At 46.6% G+C, this 23513-nt stretch overlaps 51 non-coding genes across 51 annotated transcripts; all 51 read left to right on the top strand.

Moving 5' to 3' along the window:
- The first annotated feature begins 31 nt into the window (after positions 1-31).
- TRNAN-GUU (transfer RNA asparagine (anticodon GUU)) lies at positions 32-105 on the top strand. Its single transcript has one exon. It is a non-coding gene; the product is annotated as a tRNA-Asn (tRNA).
- Positions 106-357: 252 nt separating this feature from the next.
- On the top strand, positions 358-431 carry TRNAY-GUA (transfer RNA asparagine (anticodon GUU)). Its single transcript has one exon. It is a non-coding gene; the product is annotated as a tRNA-Tyr (tRNA).
- Positions 432-854: 423 nt separating this feature from the next.
- TRNAN-GUU (transfer RNA asparagine (anticodon GUU)) lies at positions 855-928 on the top strand. The gene has a single exon. It is a non-coding gene; the product is annotated as a tRNA-Asn (tRNA).
- A 250-nt stretch (positions 929-1178) lies between these two features.
- TRNAN-GUU (transfer RNA asparagine (anticodon GUU)) lies at positions 1179-1252 on the top strand. The gene has a single exon. It is a non-coding gene; the product is annotated as a tRNA-Asn (tRNA).
- A 251-nt stretch (positions 1253-1503) lies between these two features.
- On the top strand, positions 1504-1577 carry TRNAN-GUU (transfer RNA asparagine (anticodon GUU)). Its single transcript has one exon. It is a non-coding gene; the product is annotated as a tRNA-Asn (tRNA).
- Positions 1578-1829: 252 nt separating this feature from the next.
- TRNAN-GUU (transfer RNA asparagine (anticodon GUU)) lies at positions 1830-1903 on the top strand. Its single transcript has one exon. It is a non-coding gene; the product is annotated as a tRNA-Asn (tRNA).
- Positions 1904-2155: 252 nt separating this feature from the next.
- Positions 2156-2229, top strand: TRNAN-GUU (transfer RNA asparagine (anticodon GUU)). Its single transcript has one exon. It is a non-coding gene; the product is annotated as a tRNA-Asn (tRNA).
- Positions 2230-2480: 251 nt separating this feature from the next.
- TRNAN-GUU (transfer RNA asparagine (anticodon GUU)) lies at positions 2481-2554 on the top strand. Its single transcript has one exon. It is a non-coding gene; the product is annotated as a tRNA-Asn (tRNA).
- Positions 2555-2962: 408 nt separating this feature from the next.
- On the top strand, positions 2963-3038 carry TRNAN-GUU (transfer RNA asparagine (anticodon GUU)). The gene has a single exon. It is a non-coding gene; the product is annotated as a tRNA-Asn (tRNA).
- A 236-nt stretch (positions 3039-3274) lies between these two features.
- Positions 3275-3348, top strand: TRNAN-GUU (transfer RNA asparagine (anticodon GUU)). The gene has a single exon. It is a non-coding gene; the product is annotated as a tRNA-Asn (tRNA).
- Positions 3349-3925: 577 nt separating this feature from the next.
- On the top strand, positions 3926-3999 carry TRNAN-GUU (transfer RNA asparagine (anticodon GUU)). The gene has a single exon. It is a non-coding gene; the product is annotated as a tRNA-Asn (tRNA).
- A 578-nt stretch (positions 4000-4577) lies between these two features.
- TRNAN-GUU (transfer RNA asparagine (anticodon GUU)) lies at positions 4578-4651 on the top strand. Its single transcript has one exon. It is a non-coding gene; the product is annotated as a tRNA-Asn (tRNA).
- A 252-nt stretch (positions 4652-4903) lies between these two features.
- Positions 4904-4977, top strand: TRNAK-CUU (transfer RNA asparagine (anticodon GUU)). Its single transcript has one exon. It is a non-coding gene; the product is annotated as a tRNA-Lys (tRNA).
- Positions 4978-5554: 577 nt separating this feature from the next.
- Positions 5555-5628, top strand: TRNAN-GUU (transfer RNA asparagine (anticodon GUU)). Its single transcript has one exon. It is a non-coding gene; the product is annotated as a tRNA-Asn (tRNA).
- A 252-nt stretch (positions 5629-5880) lies between these two features.
- Positions 5881-5954, top strand: TRNAN-GUU (transfer RNA asparagine (anticodon GUU)). Its single transcript has one exon. It is a non-coding gene; the product is annotated as a tRNA-Asn (tRNA).
- A 251-nt stretch (positions 5955-6205) lies between these two features.
- On the top strand, positions 6206-6279 carry TRNAN-GUU (transfer RNA asparagine (anticodon GUU)). Its single transcript has one exon. It is a non-coding gene; the product is annotated as a tRNA-Asn (tRNA).
- A 421-nt stretch (positions 6280-6700) lies between these two features.
- TRNAN-GUU (transfer RNA asparagine (anticodon GUU)) lies at positions 6701-6774 on the top strand. Its single transcript has one exon. It is a non-coding gene; the product is annotated as a tRNA-Asn (tRNA).
- Positions 6775-7026: 252 nt separating this feature from the next.
- On the top strand, positions 7027-7100 carry TRNAN-GUU (transfer RNA asparagine (anticodon GUU)). The gene has a single exon. It is a non-coding gene; the product is annotated as a tRNA-Asn (tRNA).
- A 578-nt stretch (positions 7101-7678) lies between these two features.
- TRNAN-GUU (transfer RNA asparagine (anticodon GUU)) lies at positions 7679-7752 on the top strand. The gene has a single exon. It is a non-coding gene; the product is annotated as a tRNA-Asn (tRNA).
- Positions 7753-8004: 252 nt separating this feature from the next.
- TRNAN-GUU (transfer RNA asparagine (anticodon GUU)) lies at positions 8005-8078 on the top strand. The gene has a single exon. It is a non-coding gene; the product is annotated as a tRNA-Asn (tRNA).
- Positions 8079-8329: 251 nt separating this feature from the next.
- Positions 8330-8403, top strand: TRNAN-GUU (transfer RNA asparagine (anticodon GUU)). Its single transcript has one exon. It is a non-coding gene; the product is annotated as a tRNA-Asn (tRNA).
- Positions 8404-8824: 421 nt separating this feature from the next.
- On the top strand, positions 8825-8898 carry TRNAN-GUU (transfer RNA asparagine (anticodon GUU)). The gene has a single exon. It is a non-coding gene; the product is annotated as a tRNA-Asn (tRNA).
- Positions 8899-9149: 251 nt separating this feature from the next.
- Positions 9150-9223, top strand: TRNAN-GUU (transfer RNA asparagine (anticodon GUU)). The gene has a single exon. It is a non-coding gene; the product is annotated as a tRNA-Asn (tRNA).
- A 252-nt stretch (positions 9224-9475) lies between these two features.
- Positions 9476-9549, top strand: TRNAN-GUU (transfer RNA asparagine (anticodon GUU)). Its single transcript has one exon. It is a non-coding gene; the product is annotated as a tRNA-Asn (tRNA).
- A 566-nt stretch (positions 9550-10115) lies between these two features.
- TRNAN-GUU (transfer RNA asparagine (anticodon GUU)) lies at positions 10116-10189 on the top strand. The gene has a single exon. It is a non-coding gene; the product is annotated as a tRNA-Asn (tRNA).
- Positions 10190-10441: 252 nt separating this feature from the next.
- On the top strand, positions 10442-10515 carry TRNAN-GUU (transfer RNA asparagine (anticodon GUU)). The gene has a single exon. It is a non-coding gene; the product is annotated as a tRNA-Asn (tRNA).
- A 750-nt stretch (positions 10516-11265) lies between these two features.
- Positions 11266-11339, top strand: TRNAN-GUU (transfer RNA asparagine (anticodon GUU)). The gene has a single exon. It is a non-coding gene; the product is annotated as a tRNA-Asn (tRNA).
- A 419-nt stretch (positions 11340-11758) lies between these two features.
- Positions 11759-11832, top strand: TRNAN-GUU (transfer RNA asparagine (anticodon GUU)). The gene has a single exon. It is a non-coding gene; the product is annotated as a tRNA-Asn (tRNA).
- A 251-nt stretch (positions 11833-12083) lies between these two features.
- On the top strand, positions 12084-12157 carry TRNAN-GUU (transfer RNA asparagine (anticodon GUU)). Its single transcript has one exon. It is a non-coding gene; the product is annotated as a tRNA-Asn (tRNA).
- Positions 12158-12736: 579 nt separating this feature from the next.
- On the top strand, positions 12737-12810 carry TRNAN-GUU (transfer RNA asparagine (anticodon GUU)). Its single transcript has one exon. It is a non-coding gene; the product is annotated as a tRNA-Asn (tRNA).
- A 252-nt stretch (positions 12811-13062) lies between these two features.
- Positions 13063-13136, top strand: TRNAN-GUU (transfer RNA asparagine (anticodon GUU)). Its single transcript has one exon. It is a non-coding gene; the product is annotated as a tRNA-Asn (tRNA).
- Positions 13137-13885: 749 nt separating this feature from the next.
- Positions 13886-13959, top strand: TRNAN-GUU (transfer RNA asparagine (anticodon GUU)). Its single transcript has one exon. It is a non-coding gene; the product is annotated as a tRNA-Asn (tRNA).
- A 250-nt stretch (positions 13960-14209) lies between these two features.
- On the top strand, positions 14210-14283 carry TRNAN-GUU (transfer RNA asparagine (anticodon GUU)). The gene has a single exon. It is a non-coding gene; the product is annotated as a tRNA-Asn (tRNA).
- Positions 14284-14535: 252 nt separating this feature from the next.
- TRNAN-GUU (transfer RNA asparagine (anticodon GUU)) lies at positions 14536-14610 on the top strand. The gene has a single exon. It is a non-coding gene; the product is annotated as a tRNA-Asn (tRNA).
- Positions 14611-15186: 576 nt separating this feature from the next.
- TRNAN-GUU (transfer RNA asparagine (anticodon GUU)) lies at positions 15187-15260 on the top strand. The gene has a single exon. It is a non-coding gene; the product is annotated as a tRNA-Asn (tRNA).
- Positions 15261-15511: 251 nt separating this feature from the next.
- On the top strand, positions 15512-15585 carry TRNAN-GUU (transfer RNA asparagine (anticodon GUU)). Its single transcript has one exon. It is a non-coding gene; the product is annotated as a tRNA-Asn (tRNA).
- A 239-nt stretch (positions 15586-15824) lies between these two features.
- On the top strand, positions 15825-15898 carry TRNAN-GUU (transfer RNA asparagine (anticodon GUU)). Its single transcript has one exon. It is a non-coding gene; the product is annotated as a tRNA-Asn (tRNA).
- A 251-nt stretch (positions 15899-16149) lies between these two features.
- TRNAN-GUU (transfer RNA asparagine (anticodon GUU)) lies at positions 16150-16223 on the top strand. The gene has a single exon. It is a non-coding gene; the product is annotated as a tRNA-Asn (tRNA).
- A 252-nt stretch (positions 16224-16475) lies between these two features.
- TRNAN-GUU (transfer RNA asparagine (anticodon GUU)) lies at positions 16476-16549 on the top strand. Its single transcript has one exon. It is a non-coding gene; the product is annotated as a tRNA-Asn (tRNA).
- Positions 16550-17109: 560 nt separating this feature from the next.
- On the top strand, positions 17110-17183 carry TRNAN-GUU (transfer RNA asparagine (anticodon GUU)). The gene has a single exon. It is a non-coding gene; the product is annotated as a tRNA-Asn (tRNA).
- Positions 17184-18087: 904 nt separating this feature from the next.
- Positions 18088-18161, top strand: TRNAN-GUU (transfer RNA asparagine (anticodon GUU)). Its single transcript has one exon. It is a non-coding gene; the product is annotated as a tRNA-Asn (tRNA).
- Positions 18162-18727: 566 nt separating this feature from the next.
- Positions 18728-18801, top strand: TRNAN-GUU (transfer RNA asparagine (anticodon GUU)). Its single transcript has one exon. It is a non-coding gene; the product is annotated as a tRNA-Asn (tRNA).
- A 252-nt stretch (positions 18802-19053) lies between these two features.
- On the top strand, positions 19054-19127 carry TRNAN-GUU (transfer RNA asparagine (anticodon GUU)). The gene has a single exon. It is a non-coding gene; the product is annotated as a tRNA-Asn (tRNA).
- A 251-nt stretch (positions 19128-19378) lies between these two features.
- Positions 19379-19453, top strand: TRNAN-GUU (transfer RNA asparagine (anticodon GUU)). The gene has a single exon. It is a non-coding gene; the product is annotated as a tRNA-Asn (tRNA).
- Positions 19454-19546: 93 nt separating this feature from the next.
- On the top strand, positions 19547-19620 carry TRNAN-GUU (transfer RNA tyrosine (anticodon GUA)). The gene has a single exon. It is a non-coding gene; the product is annotated as a tRNA-Asn (tRNA).
- Positions 19621-20364: 744 nt separating this feature from the next.
- TRNAN-GUU (transfer RNA asparagine (anticodon GUU)) lies at positions 20365-20436 on the top strand. Its single transcript has one exon. It is a non-coding gene; the product is annotated as a tRNA-Asn (tRNA).
- Positions 20437-21015: 579 nt separating this feature from the next.
- TRNAN-GUU (transfer RNA asparagine (anticodon GUU)) lies at positions 21016-21089 on the top strand. The gene has a single exon. It is a non-coding gene; the product is annotated as a tRNA-Asn (tRNA).
- A 251-nt stretch (positions 21090-21340) lies between these two features.
- TRNAN-GUU (transfer RNA asparagine (anticodon GUU)) lies at positions 21341-21414 on the top strand. The gene has a single exon. It is a non-coding gene; the product is annotated as a tRNA-Asn (tRNA).
- Positions 21415-21991: 577 nt separating this feature from the next.
- TRNAN-GUU (transfer RNA asparagine (anticodon GUU)) lies at positions 21992-22065 on the top strand. Its single transcript has one exon. It is a non-coding gene; the product is annotated as a tRNA-Asn (tRNA).
- A 566-nt stretch (positions 22066-22631) lies between these two features.
- On the top strand, positions 22632-22705 carry TRNAN-GUU (transfer RNA asparagine (anticodon GUU)). The gene has a single exon. It is a non-coding gene; the product is annotated as a tRNA-Asn (tRNA).
- A 252-nt stretch (positions 22706-22957) lies between these two features.
- TRNAN-GUU (transfer RNA asparagine (anticodon GUU)) lies at positions 22958-23031 on the top strand. Its single transcript has one exon. It is a non-coding gene; the product is annotated as a tRNA-Asn (tRNA).
- Positions 23032-23513: the final 482 nt, after the last annotated feature.

Genomic DNA, 23513 nt, shown 5'->3' with positions numbered 1-23513 from the left:
ATAAACTCGGTTTTATTTTTGCGATGAGCACGCCTCCGTGGCGCAATCGGTTAGCGCGTTCGGCTGTTAACCGAAAGGTTGGTGGTGCGATCCCACCCGGGGGCGATATCATTTTATGACTTTAGTCATGGATATTAGCTTATGGTATACACCTGTACAGATGACAAACATGAACTCGGTTTTATTACTGCCATTTGTCCGCCTCTGTGGCGCAATCCGCTGTTAACCGAAAGGTTATTTGTTCGATTCCACCCGGGTGGCGGTATTGTTTTACGACAGTGGTCATGGACATTAGGTTATGGGATATTCTTGTACAGAGGAGAAAAATAAACACGGGTTTATTTTTGCTTGTCGCGCGCCTCCATGGCGCAATCGGTTAGCGCGTTCGGCTGTAAACCGAAAGGTTGTTGGTTCGATCCCATCCGATGGCGTTATCATTTTATGACTGTCTGTAGTCATGGACATTAGCATATGGTATACGCCTGTACAGATGCAAAAACATGAACTCGATTTTATTCGTGCCATTTGTGCCCTCTGTGGCGCAATCGGCCGTTAACCGAAAGGTTATTAGTTCGATTGCTCCCGGGTGGCGATATTGTTTTACGACAGTAGACATGGACATTAGGTTGAGGGATATTCTTGTACAGAGGAGGTATAAACTCGATTTTATTTTTGCTTGTAGCACGCCTCTGTGGCGCAATCGGTTAGCGCGTTCGGCTGGTAACCCAAAAATTGGTGGGACGATCCCACAAGGGGGGCGATGTGGTTTTCGATAGTAGTCATGGATATTAGGTTATGGGATACACAAGTACAGAGGAGAAAAATTAACACGGTTTTATTTTTGCTTCTTGCACGCCTCCGTGGCGCAATCGGTTAGCGCGTTCGGCTGTTAACCGCAAGGTTGGTGGTTCGATCCCACCCGGTGGCGATAACATTTAATGATTGTAGTCATGGATATTAGCTTATGGTATACGCCTGTACAGATGACAAACATGAACTCGGTTTTATTACTGTCATTTGCCCGCCTCTGTGGCGCAATCGTCTGTTAACCGAATGTTACTGTTCGATTCCACCCGGGTGGCGATGTGGTTTTACGACAGTAGTCATGGACATTATGTTATGGGATATTCTTGTACACAGGAGAAAAATGAACTCGGTTACATTTTTGCTTGCTGCACGCCTCCGTGGCGCAATCGGTTAGCGCGTTCGGCTGTTAACCGAAAGTTTTGTGGATCGATCCCACCCGGGGGCGATATCATTTTATGACTGTAGGCATGGACATTAGCTTACAGTATACGCCTGTACAGATGACAAACATGAACTCGGTTTTATTACTGCCATTTGTCCACCCCTGTGGCGCAATCGACTGTTAACCGAAAGGTTACTGTTTCGATTCCAACGGGGGGCGATGTGGTGTTACGACAGTAGTCATGGATATTAGGTAATGGGATACTCGTGTACAGAGGAAAAATATAAAATCGGTTTTATTTTTGCTATGAGCACGCCTCCGTGGCGCAATCGGTGAGCGCGTTCGGCTGTTAACCCAAAGGTTGGTGGTTCGATCCCACCCGGGTGCGATATCTTTTTATGACTGTAGGCATGGACATTAGCTTATGGTATACGCCTGTACAGATGACAAACATGAACTCGGTTTTATTACTGCCATTTGTCCACCCCTGTTGCGCAATCGACTGTTAACCGAAAGGTTATTGCTTCGATTCCTCCCGGGGGGCGATATGGTTTCACGACAGTAGTCATGGACATTATGTTATGCGATATTCTTGTACAGAGGACAAATATGAACTCGGTTCTATTTCTGCTTTTTGCACGCCTCCGTGGCGCAATCGGTTAGCGCGTTCGGCTGTTAACCAAAACGTTGGTGGATCGATCCCACCCGGTGGCGATAAAATTTTATGACTGTAGTCATGGATATTAGCTTATGGTATACGCCTGTAGAGATCACAAACATGAACTCGGTTTTATTACTGCCATTTGTCCGCCTGTGTGGCGCAATCGGCTGTTAACCGAAAGGTTATTGGTTCGATTCCACCCGGGGAACGATATGGTTTTACGACAGTAGTCATGGACATTAGGTTATGGGATATTCTTGTACAGAGCAGAAAAATGAACACGGTTTTATTTTTGCTATGAGCACGCCTCCGTGGCGCAATCGGTTAGCGCGTTCGGCTGTTAACCGAAAGGTTGGTGGTTTGATCCCACCCGGTGGCGATAAAATTTATGACTGTAGTCATGGATATTAGCTTATGGTATACGCCTGTACAGATGACAAACACGAACTCGGTTTTATTACTGCCATTTGTCCACCCCTGTGGCGCAATCGGCTGTTAACCGAAAGGTTATTCGTTCGATTCCACCCGGGGAGCGATATGGTTTTACGACAGTAGTCATGGACATTAGGTTATGGGATATTCTTGTACAGAGGAGAAAAGTGAACACGGTTTTATTTTTGCTATGAGCACGCCTCCGTGGCGCAATCGGTTAGCGCGTTCGGCTGTTAACCGAAAGGTTGGTGGTTCGATCCCACCCGGTGGCGGTAACATTTTATGACTGTAGTCATGGATATTAGCTTATGGTATACGCCTGTACAGGTGACAAACACGAACTCGGTGTTATTACTGCCATTTGTCCGCCTCTGTGGCGCAATCGGCTGTTTACCGAGAGGTTGGTGGTTCGATCCCACCCGGTGGCGATAACATTTTATGACTGTAGTCATGGATATTAGCTTATGGTATACGCCTGTACAGATGACAAACACGAACTCGGTTTTATTACTACCATTTGTCCGCCCCTGTGGCGCAATCGGCTTTTAACCGAAATGTTATTGCTTCGATTCCACCCGGGGGGCGATATGGTTTTACGACAGAAGTCATGGATATTCGGTTATGGGATATTCTTGTACAGAGGGCAAATATGAACTCGGTTTTATTTCTGATACTTGTACATCTTCGTGGCGCAGTCGGTTAGCGCGTTCGGCTGTTAACCGAAGGTTTGGTGGTTCGATTCCACCGGCGACGATAAAATTTTATGACTGTAGTCATGGACATTAGCTTATGGTATACGCCTGTAGAGATCACAAACATGAACTCGGTTTTATTACTGCCATTTGTCCGCCTGTGTGGCGCAATCGGCTGTTAAGCGAAAGGTTATTCGTTCGATTCCACCCGGGGGGCAACAGTAGTCATGGACATTATATTATGGGATATTCTTGTACAGAGGAGAAAAATGAACACGGTTTTATTTTTGCTTCTTGCACGCCTCCGTGGCGCAATCGGTTAGCGTGTTCGGCTGTTAACCGAATGGTTGGTGGTTCGATCACACCCAGTGGCGGTAACATTTTATGACTGTAGTCATGGATATTAGCTTATGGTATACGCCTGTACAGATGACAAACATGCACTCGGTTTTATTACTGCCATTTGCCCGCCTCTGTGGCGCAATCTGCTGTTAACCGAAAGGTTATTTGTTCGATTCCACCCGGGTGGCGATGTGGTGTTACGACAGTAGTCACGGATATTAGGTAATGGGATATTCTTGTACAGAGCAGAAAAATGAACACGGTTTTATTTCTGCTACTTGCACGCCTCCGTGGCGCAATCGATTAGCGCGTTCGGCTGTTAACCGAAAGGTTGGAGGTTCGGTCACACCCGTTGGCGATATCATTTTATGACTGTAGTCATGTATATTAGCTTATGGTATACGCCTGTACAGATGACAAACATGAACTCGGTGTTATTACTGGCATTTGTCCGCCTCTGTGGCGCAATCGTCTGTTAACCGAAAGGTTACTGTTCGATTCCACCCGGGTGGCGATGTGGTTTTACGACAGTAGTCATGGACATTATGTTATGGGATATTCTTGTACACAGGAGAAAAATGAACTCGGTTACATTTTTGCTTGCTGCACGCCTCCGTGGCGCAATCGGTTAGCGCGTTCGGCTGTTAACCGAAAGGTTGGTGGTTCGATCACACCCGGTGGCGATAACATCTTATGATTTTAGTCATGGATATTAGCTTATGGTATACGCCTGTACAGATGACAAACATGAACTCGGTCTTATTACTGACATTTGTCCACCCCTGTGGCGCAATCGACTGTTAAGCGAAAGGTTATTGCTTCGATTCCAATCGGTTGGCTATATGGTCTTACGACAGTAGTCATGGACATTAAGTTATGGTATACTCTTGTACAGAGGACAGAAATGAACTCGGTTTTATTTTTGTTGTTCGCACGCCTTTTGTGGCGCAATCGGTTAGCGCGTTCGGCTGTTATCCTAAAGGTTGGTGGTTCGATACCACCCCGGGGCGACATCATTTTATGACTGTAGTCATGGACATTACCGTATGGTATACGCCTGCACAGATGACAAACATGAACTCGGTTTTATTACTGCCATTTGTCCACCACTGTGGCGCAATCGACTGTTAACCGAAAGGTTACTGGTTCGATTCCAACCGAAGGCGATGTTGTGTTACGACAGTAGTCATGGATATTAGGTAATGGGATACTCGTGTACAGAGGACAAATATGAACTCGTTTCTACTTCAGCTTTTTGCACGCCTCCGTGGCGCAATCGGTTGGCGCGTTCGGCTGTTAACCGAAAGGTTGGTGGATCGATCCCTCCCGGAGGCGATATCATTTTATGACTGTAGTCATGGATATTACCTTATGGTATACGCCTGTACAGATGACAAACATGAACTCGGATTTATTACTGCCATTTGTCCGCCTCTGTGGTGCAATCGGCTGTTAACCGAATGGTTATTCCTTCGATTCCACCCGGGGGGCGATATGGTTTTAGGACAGTAGTCATGGACATTAGGTTATGGGATATTCTTGTACAAAGGAGAAAAATGAACACGGTTTTATTTTTGCTTCTTGCACGCCACCGTGGCGCAATCGGTTAGCGCGTTCGGCTCTTAACCGAAAGGTTGGTGGTTCGATCACACCCGGTGGCGATAACATTTTATGATTTTAGTCATGGATATTAGCATTTTTTATACGCCTGTACAGATGACAAACATGAACTCGGTCTTATTACTGACATTTGTCCACCCCTGTGGCGCAATCGACTGTTAAGCGAAAGGTTATTGCTTCGATTCCAATCGGTTGGCTATATGGTCTTACGACAGTAGTCATGGACATTAAGTTATGGTATACTCTTGTACAGAGCACAGAAATGAACTCGGTTTTATTTTTGTTGTTCGCACGCCTTTTGTGGCGCAATCGGTTAGCGCGTTCGGCTGTTATCCTAAAGGTTGGTGGTTCGATACCACCCCGGGGCGACATCATTTTATGACTGTAGTCATGGACATTACCGTATGGTATACGCCTGCACAGATGACAAACATGAACTCGGTTTTATTATGCCATTTGTCCACCACTGTGGCGCAATCGACTGTTAACCGAAAGGTTACTGGTTCGATTCCAACCGAAGGCGATGTTGTGTTACGACAGTAGTAATGGATATTAGGTAATGGGATACTCGTGTACAGAGGACAAATATGAACTCGTTTCTACTTCAGCTTTTTGCACGCCTCCGTGGCGCAATCGGTTGGCGCGTTCGGCTGTTAACCGAAAGGTTGGTGGATCGATCCCTCCCGGAGGCGATATCATTTTATGACTGTAGTCATGGATATTACCTTATGGTATACGCCTGTACAGATGACAAACATGAACTCGGTTTTATTACTGCCATTCGTCCGCCTGTGTGGCGCAACCGGCTGTTAACCGAAAGGTTATTCGTTCGATTCCACCCGGGGGGCGATATGGTTTTACGACAGTAGTCATGGACATTAGGTTATGGGATATTCTTGTACAGAGGAGAAAAATGACCACGGTTTTATTTCTGCTTCTTGCACGCCTCCGTGGCGCAATCGGTTAGCGCGTTCGGCTGTTAACCGAAAGGTTGGTGGTTCGATCCCACCCGGTGGCGATAACATTTTATGACTGTAGTCATGGATATTAGCTTATGGTATACGCCTGTACAGATGACAAACACGAACTCGGTGTTATTACTGCCATTTGTCCGCCTCTGTGGCGCAATCGGCTGTTTACCGAGAGGTTATTGGTTCGATTCCACCCGGGTGGCGATTAGTTTTTCGACAGTGGTCATGGACATTAGGTTATGGGATATTCTTGTACAGAGGAGAAAAATGAACACGGTTTTATTTCTGCTTCTTGCACGCCTCCGTGGCGCAATCGGTTAGCGCGTTCGGCTGTTAACCGAAAGGTTGGTGGTTCGATCCCACCCGGTGGCGATAACATTTTATGACTGTAGTCATGGATATTAGCTTATGGTATACGCCTGTACAGATTACAAACATGAACTCGGTTTTATTACTGCCATTTGCCCGCCTCTGTGGCGCAATCGGCTGTTAACCGAAAGGTTATTTGTTCGATTCCACCCGGGTGGCGATGTGGTGTTACGACAGTAGTCATGGATATTAGGTAATGGGATACTCGTGTACAGAGGAAAAATATAAATTCGGTTTTATTCTTGCTACGAGCACGCCTCCGTGGCGCAATCGGTTAGCGCGTTTGGCTGGTAACCCGAAGGTTGGTGGTTCGATCCCACAAGGGGGGCGATGTGGTTTTCGATAGTAGTCATGGATATTAGGTTATGGGATATTCTTGTACAGAGGAGAGAAATGAACACGGTTTTATTTCTGCTTCTTACGCGCCTCCGTGGCGCAATCGGTTAGCGCGTTCGGCTGTTAACCGAAAGGTTGGTGGTTCGATCCCACCCGGTGGCGGTAACATTTTATGACTTTAGTCATGGATATTAGCTTATTGTATTCGCCTGTACAGATGACAAACATGAACTCGGTTTTATTACTGCCATTTGTCCGCCTCTGTGGCGCAATCGGCTGTTAACCGAATGGTTATTCCTTCGATTCCACCCAGGGGGCGATATGGTTTTAGGACAGTAGTCATGGACATTAGGTTATGGGATATTCTTGTACAAAGGAGAAAAATGAACACGGTTTTATTTTTGCTTCTTGCACGCCACCGTGGCGCAATCGGTTAGCGCGTTCGGCTGTTAACCGAAAGGTTGGTGGTTCGATCACACCCGGTGGCGACAACATTTTATGATTTTAGTCATGGATATTAGCATTTTTTATACGCCTGTACAGATGACAAACATGAACTCGGTCTTATTACTGACATTTGTCCACCCCTGTGGCGCAATCGACTGTTAAGCGAAAGGTTATTGCTTCGATTCCAATCGGTTGGCTATATGGTCTTACGACAGTAGTCATGGACATTAAGTTATGGTATACTCTTGTACAGAGGACAGAAATGAACTCGGTTTTATTTTTGTTGTTCGCACGCCTTTTGTGGCGCAATCGGTTAGCGCGTTCGGCTGTTATCCTAAAGGTTGGTGGTTCGATACCACCCCGGGGCGACATCATTTTATGACTGTAGTCATGGACATTACCGTATGGTATACGCCTGAACAGATGACAAACATGAACTCGGTTTTATTACTGCCATTTGTCCACCACTGTGGCGCAATCGACTGTTAACCGAAAGGTTACTGGTTCGATTCCAACCGAAGGCGATGTTGTGTTACGACAGTAGTAATGGATATTAGGTAATGGGATACTCGTGTACAGAGGACAAATATGAACTCGTTTCTACTTCAGCTTTTTGCACGCCTCCGTGGCGCAATCGGTTGGCGCGTTCGGCTGTTAACCGAAAGGTTGGTGGATCGATCCCTCCCGGAGGCGATATCATTTTATGACTGTAGTCATGGATATTACCTTATGGTATACGCCTGTACAGATGACAAACATGAACTCGGTTTTATTACTGCCATTCGTCCGCCTGTGTGGCGCAACCGGCTGTTAACCGAAAGGTTATTCGTTCGATTCCACCCGGGGGGCGATATGGTTTTACGACAGTAGTCATGGACATTAGGTTATGGGATATTCTTGTACAGAGGAGAAAAATGACCACGGTTTTATTTCTGCTTCTTGCACGCCTCCGTGGCGCAATCGGTTAGCGCGTTCGGCTGTTAACCGAAAGGTTGGTGGTTCGATCCCACCCGGTGGCGATAACATTTTATGACTGTAGTCATGGATATTAGCTTATGGTATACGCCTGTACAGATGACAAACACGAACTCGGTGTTATTACTGCCATTTGTCCGCCTCTGTGGCGCAATCGGCTGTTTACCGAGAGGTTATTGGTTCGATTCCACCCGGGTGGCGATTAGTTTTTCGACAGTGGTCATGGACATTAGGTTATGGGATATTCTTGTACAGAGGAGAAAAATGAACACGGTTTTATTTCTGCTTCTTGCACGCCTCCGTGGCGCAATCGGTTAGCGCGTTCGGCTGTTAACCGAAAGGTTGGTGGTTCGATCCCACCCGGTGGCGATAACATTTTATGACTGTAGTCATGGATATTAGCTTATGGTATACGCCTGTACAGATTACAAACATGAACTCGGTTTTATTACTGCCATTTGCCCGCCTCTGTGGCGCAATCGGCTGTTAACCGAAAGGTTATTTGTTCGATTCCACCCGGGTGGCGATGTGGTGTTACGACAGTAGTCATGGATATTAGGTAATGGGATACTCGTGTACAGAGGAAAAATATAAATTCGGTTTTATTCTTGCTACGAGCACGCCTCCGTGGCGCAATCGGTTAGCGCGTTTGGCTGGTAACCCGAAGGTTGGTGGTTCGATCCCACAAGGGGGGCGATGTGGTTTTCGATAGTAGTCATGGATATTAGGTTATGGGATATTCTTGTACAGAGGAGAGAAATGAACACGGTTTTATTTTTGCTATGAGCACGCCTCCGTGGCGCAATCGGTTAGCGCGTTCGGCTGTTAACCGAAAGGTTGGTGGTTCGACCCCACCCGGTGGCGATAACATTTTATGACTGTAGTCATGGATATTAGCTTATGGTATACGCCTGTACAGATGACAAACACGAACTCGGTGTTATTACTGCCATTTGTCCGCCTCTGTGGCGCAATCGGCTGTTAACCGAAAGGTTATTGGTTCGATTCCACCCGGGTGGCGATATGGTTTTCGACAGTGGTCATGGACATTAGGTTATGGGATATTCTTGTACAGAGGAGAGAAATGAACACGGTTTTATTTCTGCTTCTTACGCGCCTCCGTGGCGCAATCGGTTAGCGCGTTCGGCTGTTAACCGAAAGGTTGGTGGTTCGATCCCACCCGGTGGCGGTAACATTTTATGACTTTAGTCATGGATATTAGCTTATTGTATTCGCCTGTACAGATGACAAACATGAACTCGGTTTTATTACTGCCATTTGTCCGCCTCTGTGGCGCAATCGGCTGTTAACCGAATGGTTATTCCTTCGATTCCACCCAGGGGGCGATATGGTTTTAGGACAGTAGTCATGGACATTAGGTTATGGGATATTCTTGTACAAAGGAGAAAAATGAACACGGTTTTATTTTTGCTTCTTGCACGCCACCGTGGCGCAATCGGTTAGCGCGTTCGGCTGTTAACCGAAAGGTTGGTGGTTCGATCACACCCGGTGGCGATAATATTTTATGATTTTAGTCATGGATATTAGCATTTTTTATACGCCTGTACAGATGACAAACATGAACTCGGTCTTATTACTGACATTTGTCCACCCCTGTGGCGCAATCGACTGTTAACCGAAAGGTTATTGCTTCGATTCCAATCGGTTGGCTATATGGTCTTACGACAGTAGTCATGGACATTAAGTTATGGTATACTCTTGTACAGAGGACAGAAATGAACTCGGTTTTATTTTTGTTGTTCGCACGCCTTTTGTGGCGCAATCGGTTAGCGCGTTCGGCTGTTATCCTAAAGGTTGGTGGCTCGATACCACCCGGGGGCGACATCATTTTATGACTGTAGTCATGGATATTAGCTTATGGTATACGCCTGCACAGATGACAAACATGAACTCGGTTTTATTACTGCCATTCGTCCGCCTGTGTGGCGCAATCGGCTGTTAACCGAAAGGTTATTCGTTCGATTCCACCCGGGGGGCAACAGTAGTCATGGACATTATGTTATGGGATATTCTTGTACAGAGGAGAAAAATGAACACGGTTTTATTTTTGCTTCTTGCACGCCTACGTGGCGCAATCGGTTAGCGTGTTCGGCTGTTAACCGAAAGGTTGGTGGTTCGATCACACCCGGTGGCGATAACATTTTATGACTGTAGTCATGGATATTAGCTTATGGTATACGCCTGTACAGATGACAAACATGAACTCGGTTTTATTACTGCCATTTGCCCGCCTCTGTGGCGCAATCGGCTGTTAACCGAAAGGTTATTTGTTCGATTCCACCCGGGTGGCGATGTGGTGTTACGACAGTAGTCATGGATATTAGGTAATGGGATACTCGTGTACAGAGGAAAAATATAAACTCGGTTTTATTCTTGCTATGAGCCCGCCTCCGTGGCGCAATCGGTTAGCGCGTTCGGCTGTTAACCGAAAGGTTGGTGGTTCGATCCCACCCGGGGGCGATATCGTTTTATGACTGTAGGCATGGACATTAGCTTATGGTATACGCCTGTACAGATGACAAACATGAACTCGGTTTTATTACTGCCATTTGTCCACCCCTGTGGCGCGATCGACTGTTAACCGAACGGTTATTGCTTCGATTCTACCCGGGTGGCGATATTGTTTTACGACAGTGGTCATGGACATTAGGTTATGGGATATTCTTGTACAGAGCAGAAAAAAAAACACGGTTTTATTTTTGCTTGTTGCGCGCCTCCATGGCGCAATCGGCTAGCGCGTTCGACTGTAAACCGAAAGGTTGGTGGTTCGATCCCATCCGATGGCGATATCATTTTATGACTGTCTGTAGTCATGTACATTAGCTTATGGTATACGCCAGTACAGATGCAAAAACATGAACTCGGTTGTGTTAGTGCCATTTGTCCCCCTCTGTGGCGCAATCGGCCGTTAACCGAAAGGTTATTTGTTCGATTGCACCCGGCTGGCGATATGGTTTTACGACACTAGACATGGACATTAGGTTGTGGGATATTCTTGTACAGAGGAGGTGTGAACTCGATTTTATTTTTGCTTGCAGCACGCCTCTGTGGCGCAATCGGTTAGCGCGTTCGGCTGGTAACCCGAAGGTTGGTGGTTCGATCCCACAAGGGGGGCGATGTGGTTTTCGATAGTAGTCATGGATATTAGGTTATGGGATATTCTTGTACAGAGGAGAGAAATGAACACGGTTTTATTTTTGCTAAGAACCCGCCTCCGTGGCGTAATCGGTTAGCGCGTTCGGCTGTTAACCGAAAGGTTGGTGGTTCGACCCCACCCGGTGGCGATAACATTTTATGACTGTAGTCATGGATATTAGCTTATGGTATATGCCTGTACAGATGACAAACACGAACTCGGTGTTATGACTGCCATTTGTCCGCCTCTGTGGCGCAACCGGCTGTTAACCGAAAGGTTATTGGTTCGATTCCACCCGGGTGGCGATATGGTTTTCGACAGTGGTCATGGAGATTAGTTTATGGGATATTCTTGTACAGAGGAGAGAAATGAACACGGTTTTATTTCTGCTTCTTGCACGCCTCCGTGGCGCAATCGGTTAGCGCGTTCGGCTGTTAACCGGAAGGTTGGTGGTTCTATCCCAGAAGGGGGGCGATGTGGTTTTCGATAAAAGTCATGGATATTAGGTTATGGGATACTCAAGTACAGAGGAGAAAAATTAACACGGTTTTATTTTTCTTCTTGCACGCCTCCGTGGCGCAATCGGTTAGCGCGTTCGGCTGTTAACCGAAAGGATGGTAGATCGATCCCACCCGGTGGCGATAACATTTAATGATTGTAGTCATGGATATTAGCTTATGGCATACGCCTGTACAGATGACAAACATGAACTCGGTTTTATTACTGCCATTTGCCCGCCTCTGTGGCGCAATCGTCTGTTAACCGAAAGGTTACTGTTCGATTCCACCCGGGTGGCGATGTGGTTTTACGACAGTAGTCATGGACATTATGTTATGGGATATTCTTGTACACAGGAGAAAAATGAACTCGGTTACATTTTTGCTTGTTGCACGCCTCCGTAGCGCAATCGGTTAGCGCGTTCGGCTGTTAACCGAAAGGTTGGTGGTTCGATCCCACCCGGGGGCGATATCATTTTACGACTGTAGGCATGGACATTAGCTTACGGTATACGCCTGTACAGATGACAAACATGAACTCGGTCTTATTACTGACATTTGTCCACCCCTGTGGCGCAATCGACTGTTAACCGAAAGGTTATTGCTTCGATTCCACCCGGTTGGCTATATGGTCACACGACAGTAGTCATGGATATTAGGTAATGGTATACTCTTGTACAGAGGACAGAAATGAACTCGGTTTTATTTTTGTTTTTCGCACGCCTTTTGTGGCGCAATCGGTTAGCGCGTTCGGCTGTTATCCTAAAGGATGGTGGTTCGACCCCACCCGGTGGCGATACCATTTTATGACTGTGGGCATGGACATTAGCTTATGGTATACGCCTGTACAGATGACAAACATGATCTCTTTTTTAATACTGCAATTTGTCCGCCTCTGTGGTGCAATCGGCTGTTAACCCAAAGGTTCTTCGTTCGATTCCACCCGGGGAGCGATATGGTTTGACGACAGTAGTCATGGACATTAGGTTATGGGATATTCTTGTACAGAGGAGAAAAATGAACACGGTTTTATTTTTGCTATGAGCACGCCTCCGTGGCGCAATCGGTTAGCGCGTTCGGCTGTTAACCGAAAGGTTGGTGGTGCGATCCCACCCGGGGGCGATATCATTTTATGACTGTAGTCATGGATATTAGCTTATGGTATACGCCTGTACAGATGACAAACATGAACTCGGTTTTATTACTGCCATTTGCCCGCCTCTGTGGCGCAATCGTCTGTTAACCGAAAGGTTATTTGTTCGATTCCACCCGGGTGGCGATGTGGTGTTACGACAGTAGTCATGGATATTAGGTAATGGGATACTCGTGTACAGAGGAAAAATATAAACTCGGTTTAATTTTTGCGATGAGCACGCCTCCGTGCCGCAATCGGTTAGCGCGTTCGGCTGTTAACCGAAAGGTTGGTGGTGCGATCCCACCCGGGGGCGATATCATTTTATGACTTTAGTCATGGATATTAGCTTATGGTATACACCTGTACAGATGACAAACATGAACTCGGTTTTATTACTGCCATTTGTCCGCCTCTGTGGCGCAATCCGCTGTTAACCGAAAGGTTATTTGTTCGATTCCACCCGGGTGGCGATATTGTTTTACGACAGTGGTCATGGACATTAGGTTATGGGATATTCTTGTACAGAGGAGAAAAATAAACACGGGTTTATTTTTGCTTGTCGCGCGCCTCCATGGCGCAATCGGTAGGCGCGTTCGGCTGTAAACCGAAAGGTTGTTGGTTCGATCCCATCCGATGGCGTTATCATTTTATGACTGTCTGTAGTCATGGACATTAGCATATGGTATACGCCTGTACAGATGCAAAAACATGAACTCGATTTTATTCGTGCCATTTGTGCCCTCTGTGGCGCAATCGGCCGTTAACCGAAAGGTTATTTGTTCGATTGCTCCCGGGTGGCGATATTGTTTTACGACAGTAGACATGGACATTAGGTTGAGGGATATTCTTGTACAGAGGAGGTATAAACTCGATTTTATTTTTGCTTGTAGCACGCCTCTGTGGCGCAATCGGTTAGCGCGTTCTGCTGGTAACCCAAAGGTTGGTGGGACGATCCCACAAGGGGGGCGATGTGGTTTTCGATAGTAGTAATGGATATTAGGTTATGGGATACACAAGTACAGAGGAGAAAAATTAACACGGTTTTATTTTTGCTTCTTGCACGCCTCCGTGGCGCAATCGGTTAGCGCGTTCGGCTGTTAACCGCAAGGTTGGTGGTTCGATCCCACCCGGTGGCGATAACATTTAATGATTGTAGTCATGGATATTAGCTTATGGTATACGCCTGTACAGATGACAAACATGAACTCGGTTTTATTACTGTCATTTGCCCACCTCTGTGGCGCAATCGTCTGTTAACCGAATGTTACTGTTCGATTCCACCCGGGTGGCGATGTGGTTTTACGACAGTAGTCATGGACATTATGTTATGGGATATTCTTGTACACAGGAGAAAAATGAACTCGGTTACATTTTTGCTTGCTGCACGCCTCCGTGGCGCAATCGGTTAGCGCGTTCGGCTGTTAACCGAAAGTTTTGTGGATCGATCCCACCCGGGGGCGATATCATTTTATGACTGTAGGCATGGACATTAGCTTACAGTATACGCCTGTACAGATGACAAACATGAACTCGGTCTTATTACTGACATTTGTCCACCCCTGTGGCGCAATCGACTGTTAACCGAAAGGTTATTGCTTCGATTCCACCCGGTTGGCTATATGGTCTTACGACAGTAGTCATGGACATTAAGTTATGGTATACTCTTGTACAGAGGACAGAAATGAACTCGGTTTTATTTTTGTTGTTCGCACGCCTTTTGTGGCGCAATCGGTTAGCGCGTTCGGCTGTTAACCGAAAGGTTGGTGGTTCGATCCCACCCGGGGGCGATATCATTTTATGATTGTAGTCATGGACATTACCGTATGGTATACGCCTGTACAGATGACAAACATGAACTCGGTTTTATTACTGCCATATGTCCACCCCTGTGGCGCAATCGACTGTTAACCGAAAGGTTACTGTTTCGATTCCAACGGGGGGCGATGAGGTGTTACGACAGTAGTCATGGATATTAGGTAATGGGATACTCGTGTACAGAGGAAAAATATAAAATCGGTTTTATTTTTGCTATGAGCACGCCTCCGTGGCGCAATCGGTGAGCGCGTTCCGATGTTAACCCAAAGTTGGTGGTTCGATCCCACCCGGGTGCGATATCTTTTTATGACTGTAGGCATGGACATTAGCTTATGGTATACGCCTGTACAGATGACAAACATGAACTCGGTTTTATTACTGCCATTTGTCCACCCCTGTTGCGCAATCGACTGTTAACCGAAAGGTTATTGCTTCGATTCCTCCCGGGGGGCGATATGGTTTCACGACAGTAGTCATGGACATTATGTTATGGGATATTCTTGTACAGAGGAGAAAAATGAACACGGTTTTATTTTTGCTATGAGCACGCCTCCGTGGCGCAATCGGTTAGCGCGTTCGGCTGTTAACCGAAAGGTTGGTGGTTCGATCCCACCCGGTGGCGATAACATTTTATGACTGTAGTCATGGATGTTAGCTTATGGTATACGCCTGTACAGGTGACAAACACGAACTCGGTGTTATTACTGCCATTTGTCCGCCTCTGTGGCGCAATCGGCTGTTAACCGAAAGGTTATTGGTTCGATTCCACCCGGGTGGCGATATGGTTTTCGACAGTGGTCATGGACATTAGGTTATGGGATATTCTTGTACAGAGGAGAAAAATGAACACGGTTTTATTTCTGCTTCTTGCACGCCTCCGTGGCGCAATCGGTTAACGCGTTCGGCTGTTAACCGAAAGGTTGGTGGTTCGATCACACCCGGTGGCGATAACATTTTATGACTGTAGTCATGGATATTAGCTTATGGTATATGCCTGTACAGATGACAAACACGAACTCGGTTTTATTACTGCCATTTGTCCGCCTGTGTGGCGCAATCGGCTGTTAACCGAAAGGTTATTCGTTCGATTCCACCCGGGGGGCAACAGTAGTCATGGACATTATGTTATGGGATATTCTTGTACAGAGGAGAAAAATGAACACGGTTTTATTTTTCCTTCTTGCACGCCTCCGTGGCGCAATCGGTTAGCGCGTTCGGCTGTTAACCGAAAGGTCGGTGGTTCGATCACACCCGGTGGCGATAACATTTTATGATTTTAGTCATGGATATTAGCTTATGGTATACGCCTGTACAGATGACAAAGACGAACTCGGTGTTATTACTGCCATTTGCCCGCCTCTGTGGCGCAATCGTCTGTTAACCGAAAGGTTACTGTTCGATTCCACCCGGGTGGCGATGTGGTTTTACGACAGTAGTCATGGACATTATGTTATGGGATATTCTTGTACACAGGAGAAAAATGAACTCGGTTACATTTTTGCTTGCTGCACGCCTCCGTGGCGCAATCGGTTAGCGCGTTCGGTTGTTAACCGAAAGGTTGGTGGTTCGATCCCACCCGGTGGCGATAACATTTTATGACTGTAGTCATGGATATTAGCTTATGGTATACGCCTGTAGAGATCACAAACACGAACTCGGTTTTATTACTGCCATTTGTCCGCCTCTGTGGCGCAATCGGCTGTTAACCGAAAGGTTATTCGTTTGATTCCACCCGGGGAGCGATATGGTTTTACGACAGTAGTCATGGACATTAGGTTATGGGATATTCTTGTACAGAGGAGAAAAATGAACACGGTTTTATTTTTGCTATGAGCACGCCTCCGTGGCGCAATCGGTTAGCGTGTTCGGCTGTTAACCGAAAGGTTGGTGGTTCGATCACACCCAGTGGCGGTAACATTTTATGACTGTAGTCATGGATATTAGCTTATGGTATACGCCTGTACAGATGACAGACATGAACTCGGTTTTATTACTGCCATTTGCCCGCCTCTGTGGCGCAATCGGCTGTTAACCGAAAGGTTATTTGTTCGATTCCACCCGGGTGGCGATGTGGTGTTACGACAGTAGTCATGGATATTAGGTAATGGGATATTCTTGTACAGAGCAGAAAAATGAACACGGTTTTATTTCTGCTACTTGCACGCCTCCGTGGCGCAATCGGTTAGCGCGTTCGGCTGTTAACCGAAAGGTTGGAGGTTCGGTCACTCCCGTTGGCGATATCATGTATATTAGCTTATGGTATACGCCTGTAAAGATGACAAACATGAACTCGGTGTTATTACTGGCATTTGTCCGCCTGTGTGGCGCAATCGGCTGTTAACCGAAAGGTTAATGTTCGATTCCACCCGGGTGGCGATGTGGTTTTACGACAGTAGTCATGGACATTATGTTATGGGATATTCTTGTACACAGGAGAAAAATGAACTCGGTTACATTTTTGCTTGCTGCACGCCTCCGTGGCGCAATCGGTTAGCGCGTTCGGCTGTTAACCGAAAGGTTGGTGGTTCGATCACACCCGGTGGCGATAACATCTTATGATTTTAGTCATGGATATTAGCTTATGGTATACGCCTGTACAGATGACAAACATGAACTCGGTCTTATTACTGACATTTGTCCACCCCTGTGGCGCAATCGACTGTTAACCGAAAGGTTATTGCTTCGATTCCACCCGGTTGGCTATATGGTCTTACGACAGTAGTCATGGACATTAAGTTATGGTATACTCTTGTACAGAGGACAGAAATGAACTCGGTTTTATTTTTGTTGTGCGCACGCCTTTTGTGGCGCAATCGGTTAGCGCGTTCGGCTGTTATCCTAAAGGTTGGTTTATCGATACCACCCGGGGGCGACATCATTTTATGACTGTAGCCATGGACATTACCGTATGGTATACGAATGCACAGATGACAAACATGAACTCGGTTTTATTACTGCCATTTGTCCACCACTGTGGCGCAATCGACTGTTAACCGAAAGGTTACTGGTTCGATTCCAACCGAAGGCGATGTTGTGTTACGACAGTAGTCATGGATATTAGGTAATGGGATACTCGTGTACAGAGGACAAATCTGAACTCGGTTCTATTTCAGCTTCTTGCACGCCTCCGTGGCGCAATCGGTTGGCGCGTTAGGCTGTTAACCGAAAGGTTGGTGGATCGATCCCTCCCGGTGGCGATATCATTTTATGACTGTAGTCATGGATATTAGGTTATGGTATACGCCTGTACAGATGACAAACATGAACTCGGTTTTATTACTGTCATTCGTCCGCCTGTGTGGCGCAATCGGCTGTTAACCGAAAGGTTATTCGTTCGATTCCACCCGGGGGGCGATATGGTTTTACGACAGTAGTCATGGACATTAGGTTATGGGATATTCTTGTACAGAGGAGAAAAATGACCACGGTTTTATTTTTGCTATGAGCACGCCTCCGTGGCGCAATCGGTTAGCGCGTTCGGCTGTTAACCGAAAGGTTGGTGGTTCGATCCCACCCGGTGGCGATAATATTTTATGACTGTAGTCATGGATATTAGCTTATGGTATACGCCTGTACAGATGACAAACACGAACTCGGTTTTTTTTACTACCATTTGTCCGCCCCTGTGGCGCAATCGGCTGTTAACCGAAAGGTTACTGCTTCGATTCCACCCGGGGGGCGATATGGTTTTACGACAGAAGTCATGGATATTCGGTTATGGGATATTCTTGTACAGAGGGCAAATATGAACTCGGTTTTATTTCTGATATTTGTACATCTTCGTGGCGCAGTCGGTTATCGCGTTCGGCTGTTAACCGAAGGTTTGGTGGTTCGATTCCAACCGGCGGCGATAAAATTTTATGACTGAAGTCATGGACATTAGCTTATGGTATACGCCTGTAGAGATGACAAACATGAACTCGGTTTTATTACTGCCATTTGACCGCCTGTGTGGCGCAATCGGCTGTTAACCGAAAGGTTATGCGTTCGATTCCACCCGGGGGGCAACAGTAGTCATGGACATTATGTTATGGGATATTCTTGTACAGAGGAGAAAAATGAACACGGTTTTATTTCTGCTTCTTGCACGCCTCCGTGGCGCAATCGGTTAGCGCGTTCGGCTGTTAACCGAAAGGTTGGTGGTTCGATCACACCCGGTGGCGATAACATTTTATGACTGTAGTCATGGATATTAGCTTATGGTATACGCCTGTACAGATGACAAACATGAACTCGGTTTTATTACTGCCATTTGCCCGCCTCTGTGGCGCAATCGGCTGTTAACCGAAAGGTTATTTGTTCGATTCCACCCGGGTGGCGATGTGGTGTTACGACAGTAGTCATGGATATTAGGTAATGGGATACTCGTGTACAGAGGAAATATTTAAACTCGGTTTTATTCTTGCTATGAGCACGCCTCCGTGACGCAATCGGTTAGCGCGTTCGGCTGTTAACCGAAAGGTTGGTGGTTCGATCCCACCCGGGGGCGATAACTTTTTATGACTGTAGGCATGGACATTAGCTTACGGTATACGCCTGTACAGATGACAAACACGAACTCGGTGTTATTACTGCCATTTGTCCGCCTCTGTGGCGCAATCGGCTGTTAACCGAAAGGTTATTGGTTCGATTCCACCCGGGTGGCGATATGGTTTTCGACAGTGGTCATGGAGATTAGGTTATGGGATATTCTTGTACAGAGGAGAGAAATGAACACGGTTTTATTTCTGCTTCTTGCACGCCTCCGTGGCGCAATCGGTTAGCGCGTTCGGCTGTTAACCGAAAGGTTGGTGATTCGATCCCACAAGGGGGGCGATGTGGTTTTCGATAGTAGTCATGGATATTAGGTTATGGGATATTCTTGTACAGAGGAGAAAATTAACACGGTTTTATTTTTGCTTCTTGCACGCTTCCGTGGCGCAATCGGTTAGCGCGTTCGGCTGTTAACCGAAAGGTTGGTGGTTCGACCCCACCCGGTGGCGATAACATTTTATGACTGTAGTCATGGATATTAGCTTATGGTATATGCCTGTACAGATGACAAACACGAACTCGGTGTTATTACTGCCATTTGTCCGCCTCTGTGGCGCAATCGGCTGTTAACCGAAAGGTTATTGGTTCGATTCCACCCGGGTGGCGATATGGTTTTCGACAGTGGTCATGGAGATTAGGTTATGGGATATTCTTGTACAGAGGAGAGAAATGAACACGGTTTTATTTCTGCTTCTTGCACGCCTCCGTGGCGCAATCGGTTAGCGCGTTCGGCTGTTAACCGAAAGGTTATTCCTTCGATTCCACCCGGGTGGCGATGTGGTGTTACGACAGTAGACATGGACATTAGGTTGTGGGATATTCTTGTACAGAGGAGGTATAAACTCGATTTCATTTTTGCTTGTAGCACGCCTCTGTGGCGCAATCGGTTAGCGCGATCGGCTGGTAACCCAAACGTTGGTGGGACGATCCCACCCGGTGGCGATAACATTTAATGATTGTAGTCATGGATATTAGCTTATGGTATACGCCTGTACAGATGACAAACATGAACTCGGTTTTATTACTGCCATTTGCCCGCCTCTGTGGCGCAATCGTCTGTTAACCGAAAGGTTACTGTTCGATTCCACCCGGGTGGCGATGTGGTTTTACGACAGTAGTCATGGACATTATGTTATGGGATATTCTTGTACACAGGAGAAAAATGAACTCGGTTACATTTTTGCTTGTTGCACGCCTCCGTAGCGCAATCGGTTAGCGCGTTCGGCTGTTAACCGAAAGGTTGGTGGTGATCCCACCCGGGGGCGATATCATTTTATGACTGTAGGCATGGACATTAGCTTACGGTATACGCCTGTACAGATGACAAACATGAACTCGGTCCTATTACTGACATTTGTCCACCCCTGTGGCGCAATCGACTGTTAACCGAAAGGTTATTGCTTCGATTCCACCCGGTTGGCTATATGGTCTTACGACAGTAGTCATGGACATTAAGTTATGGTATACTCTTGTACAGAGGACAGAAATGAACTCGGTTTTATTTTTGTTGTTCGCACGCCTTTTGTGGCGCAATCGGTTAGCGCGTTCGGCTGTTATCCTAAAGGATGGTGGTTCGACCCCACCCGGTGGCGATACCATTTTATGACTGTAGGCATGGACATTAGCTTATGGTATACGCCTGTACAGATGACAAACATGATCTCTTTTTTAATACTGCAATTTGTCCGCCTCTGTGGTGCAATCGGCTGTTAACCCAAAGGTTCTTCGTTCGATTCCACCCGGGGAGCGATATGGTTTGACGACAGTAGTCATGGACATTAGGTTATGGGGTATTCTTGTACAGAGGAGAAAAATGAACACGGTTTTATTTTTGCTATGAGCACGCCTCCGTGGCGCAATCGGTTAGCGCGTTCGGCCGTTAACCGAAAGGTTGGTGCTTCGATCCCACCCGGGGGCGATATCATTTTATGACTGTAGTCATGGACATTACCTTATGGTATACGCCTGTACAGATGACAAACATGAACTCGGTTTTATTACTGCCATTTGTCCACCCCTGTGGCGCAATCGACTGTTAACCGAAAGGTTACTGGTTCGATTCCAACGGGGGGCGATGTGGTGTTACGACAGTAGTCATGGATATTAGGTAATGGGATACTCGTGTACAGAGGAAAAATATAAAATCGGTTTTATTCTTGCCATGAGCACGCCTCCGTGGCGCAATCGGTTAGCGCGTTCGGCTGTTAACCCAAAGGTTGGTGGTTCGATCCCACCCGGGGGCGATATCATTTTATGACTTTAGGCATGGACATTAGCTTATGGTATACGCCTGTACAGATGACAAACATGAACTCGGTTTTATTACTGCCATTTGTCCACCCCTGTGGCGCAATCGACTGTTAACCGAAAGGTTATTGCTTCGATTCCACCCGGGGGGCGATATGGATTTACGACAGTAGTCATGGACATTATGTTATGCGATATTCTTGTACAGAGGACAAATATGAACTCGGTTCTATTTCTGCTTTTTGCACACCTCCGTGGCGCAATCGGTTAGCGCGTTCGGCTGTTAACCGAAAGGTTGGTGTTTCGATCCCACACGCTGGCGATAACATTTTATGACTGTAGTCATGGATATTAGCTTATGGTATACGCCTGTACAGGTGACAAACACGAACTCGGTTTTATTACTGCCATTTGTCCGCCTCTGTGGCGCAATCGGCTGTTAACCGAAAGGTTATTGGTTCGATTCCACCCGGGTGGCGATTAGGTTTTCGACAGTGGTCATGGACATTAGGTTATGGGATATTCTTGTCCAGAGGAGAAAAATGAACACGGTTTTATTTCTGCTTCTTGCACGCCTCCGTGGCGCAATCGGTTAGCGCGGTCGGCTGTTAACCGAAGGTTTGGTGGTTCGATCCCACCCGGTGGCGATAACATTTTATGACTGTAGTCATGGATATTAGCTTATGGTATACGCCTGTACAGATGACAAACACGAACTCGGTTTTATTACTACCATTTGTCCGCCCCTGTGGCGCAATCGGCTGTTAACCGAAAGGTTATTGCTTCGATTCCACCCGGGGGGGCGATATGGTTTTACGACAGAAGTCATGGATATTCGGTTATGGGATATTCTTGTACAGAGGGCAAATATGAACTCGGTTTTATTTCTGATATTTGTACATATTCGTGGCGCAGTCGGGTAGCGCGTTCGGCTGTTAACCGAAGGTTTGGTGGTTCGATTCCACCCGGCGGCGATAAAATTTTATGACTGTAGTCATGGACATTAGCTTATGGTATACGCCTGTACTGATGACAAACATGAACTCGGTTTTATTACTGCCATTTGTCCGCCTATGTGGCGCAATCGGCTGTTAACCGAAAGGTTATTCGTTCGATTCCACCCGGGGGGCAACAGTAGTCATGGACATTATGTTATGGGATATTCTTGTACAGAGGAGAAAAATGAACACGGTTTTATTTTTCCTTCTTGCACGCCTCCGTGGCGCAATCGGTTAGCGCGTTCGGCTGTTAGCCGAAAGGTTGGTGGATCGATCCCACCCGGTGGCGATATCATTTTATGACTGTAGTCATGGATATTAGCTTAGGGTATACGCCTGTACAGATGACAAACATGAACTCGGTGTTATTACTGCCATTTGTCCGCCTCTGTGGCGCAATCGGCTGTTAACCGAAAGGTTACTCCCTCGATTCCACCCGGCGGGCGAAATGGTTTTAGGACAGTAGTCATGGACATTAGGTTATGGGATATTCTTGTACAGAGGAGAAAAATGAGCACGGTTTTATTTTTGCTTCTTGCACGCCTCCGTGGCGCAATCGGTTAGCGCGTTCGGCTGTTAACCGAAAGGTTGGTGGTTCGATCACACCCGGTGGCGATAACATTTTATGACTGTAGTCATGGATATTAGCTTATGGTATACGCCTGTACAGATGACAAACATGAACTCGGTTTTATTACTGCCATTTGCCCGCCTCTGTGGCGCAATCGGCTGTTAACCGAAAGGTTATTGCTTCGATTCCACCCGGGTGGCGATATTGTTTTACGACAGTGGTCATGGACATTAGGTTATGGGATATTCTTGTACAGAGGAGAAAAATAAACACGGGTTTATTTTTGCTTGTTGCGCGCCTCCATGGCGCAATCGGCTAGCGCGTTCGACTGTAAACCGAAAGGTTGGTGGTTCGATCCCATCCGATGGCGATATCATTTTATGACTGTCTGTAGTCATGGACATTAGCTTATGGTATACGCCTGTACAGATGCAAAAACATGAACTCGGTTGTGATAGTGGCATTTGTCCCCCTCTGTGGCGCAATCGGCCGTTAACCGAAAGGTTATTTGTTCGATTGCACCCGG

This window comes from Anabrus simplex, chromosome 7, assembly GCF_040414725.1.
Source record: "Anabrus simplex isolate iqAnaSimp1 chromosome 7, ASM4041472v1, whole genome shotgun sequence".
NCBI lineage: Eukaryota > Metazoa > Arthropoda > Insecta > Orthoptera > Tettigoniidae > Anabrus > Anabrus simplex.
The sequence above is the reverse complement of the archived record's forward strand: the minus strand, read 5'-3'. Positions and strand labels throughout refer to the sequence as shown.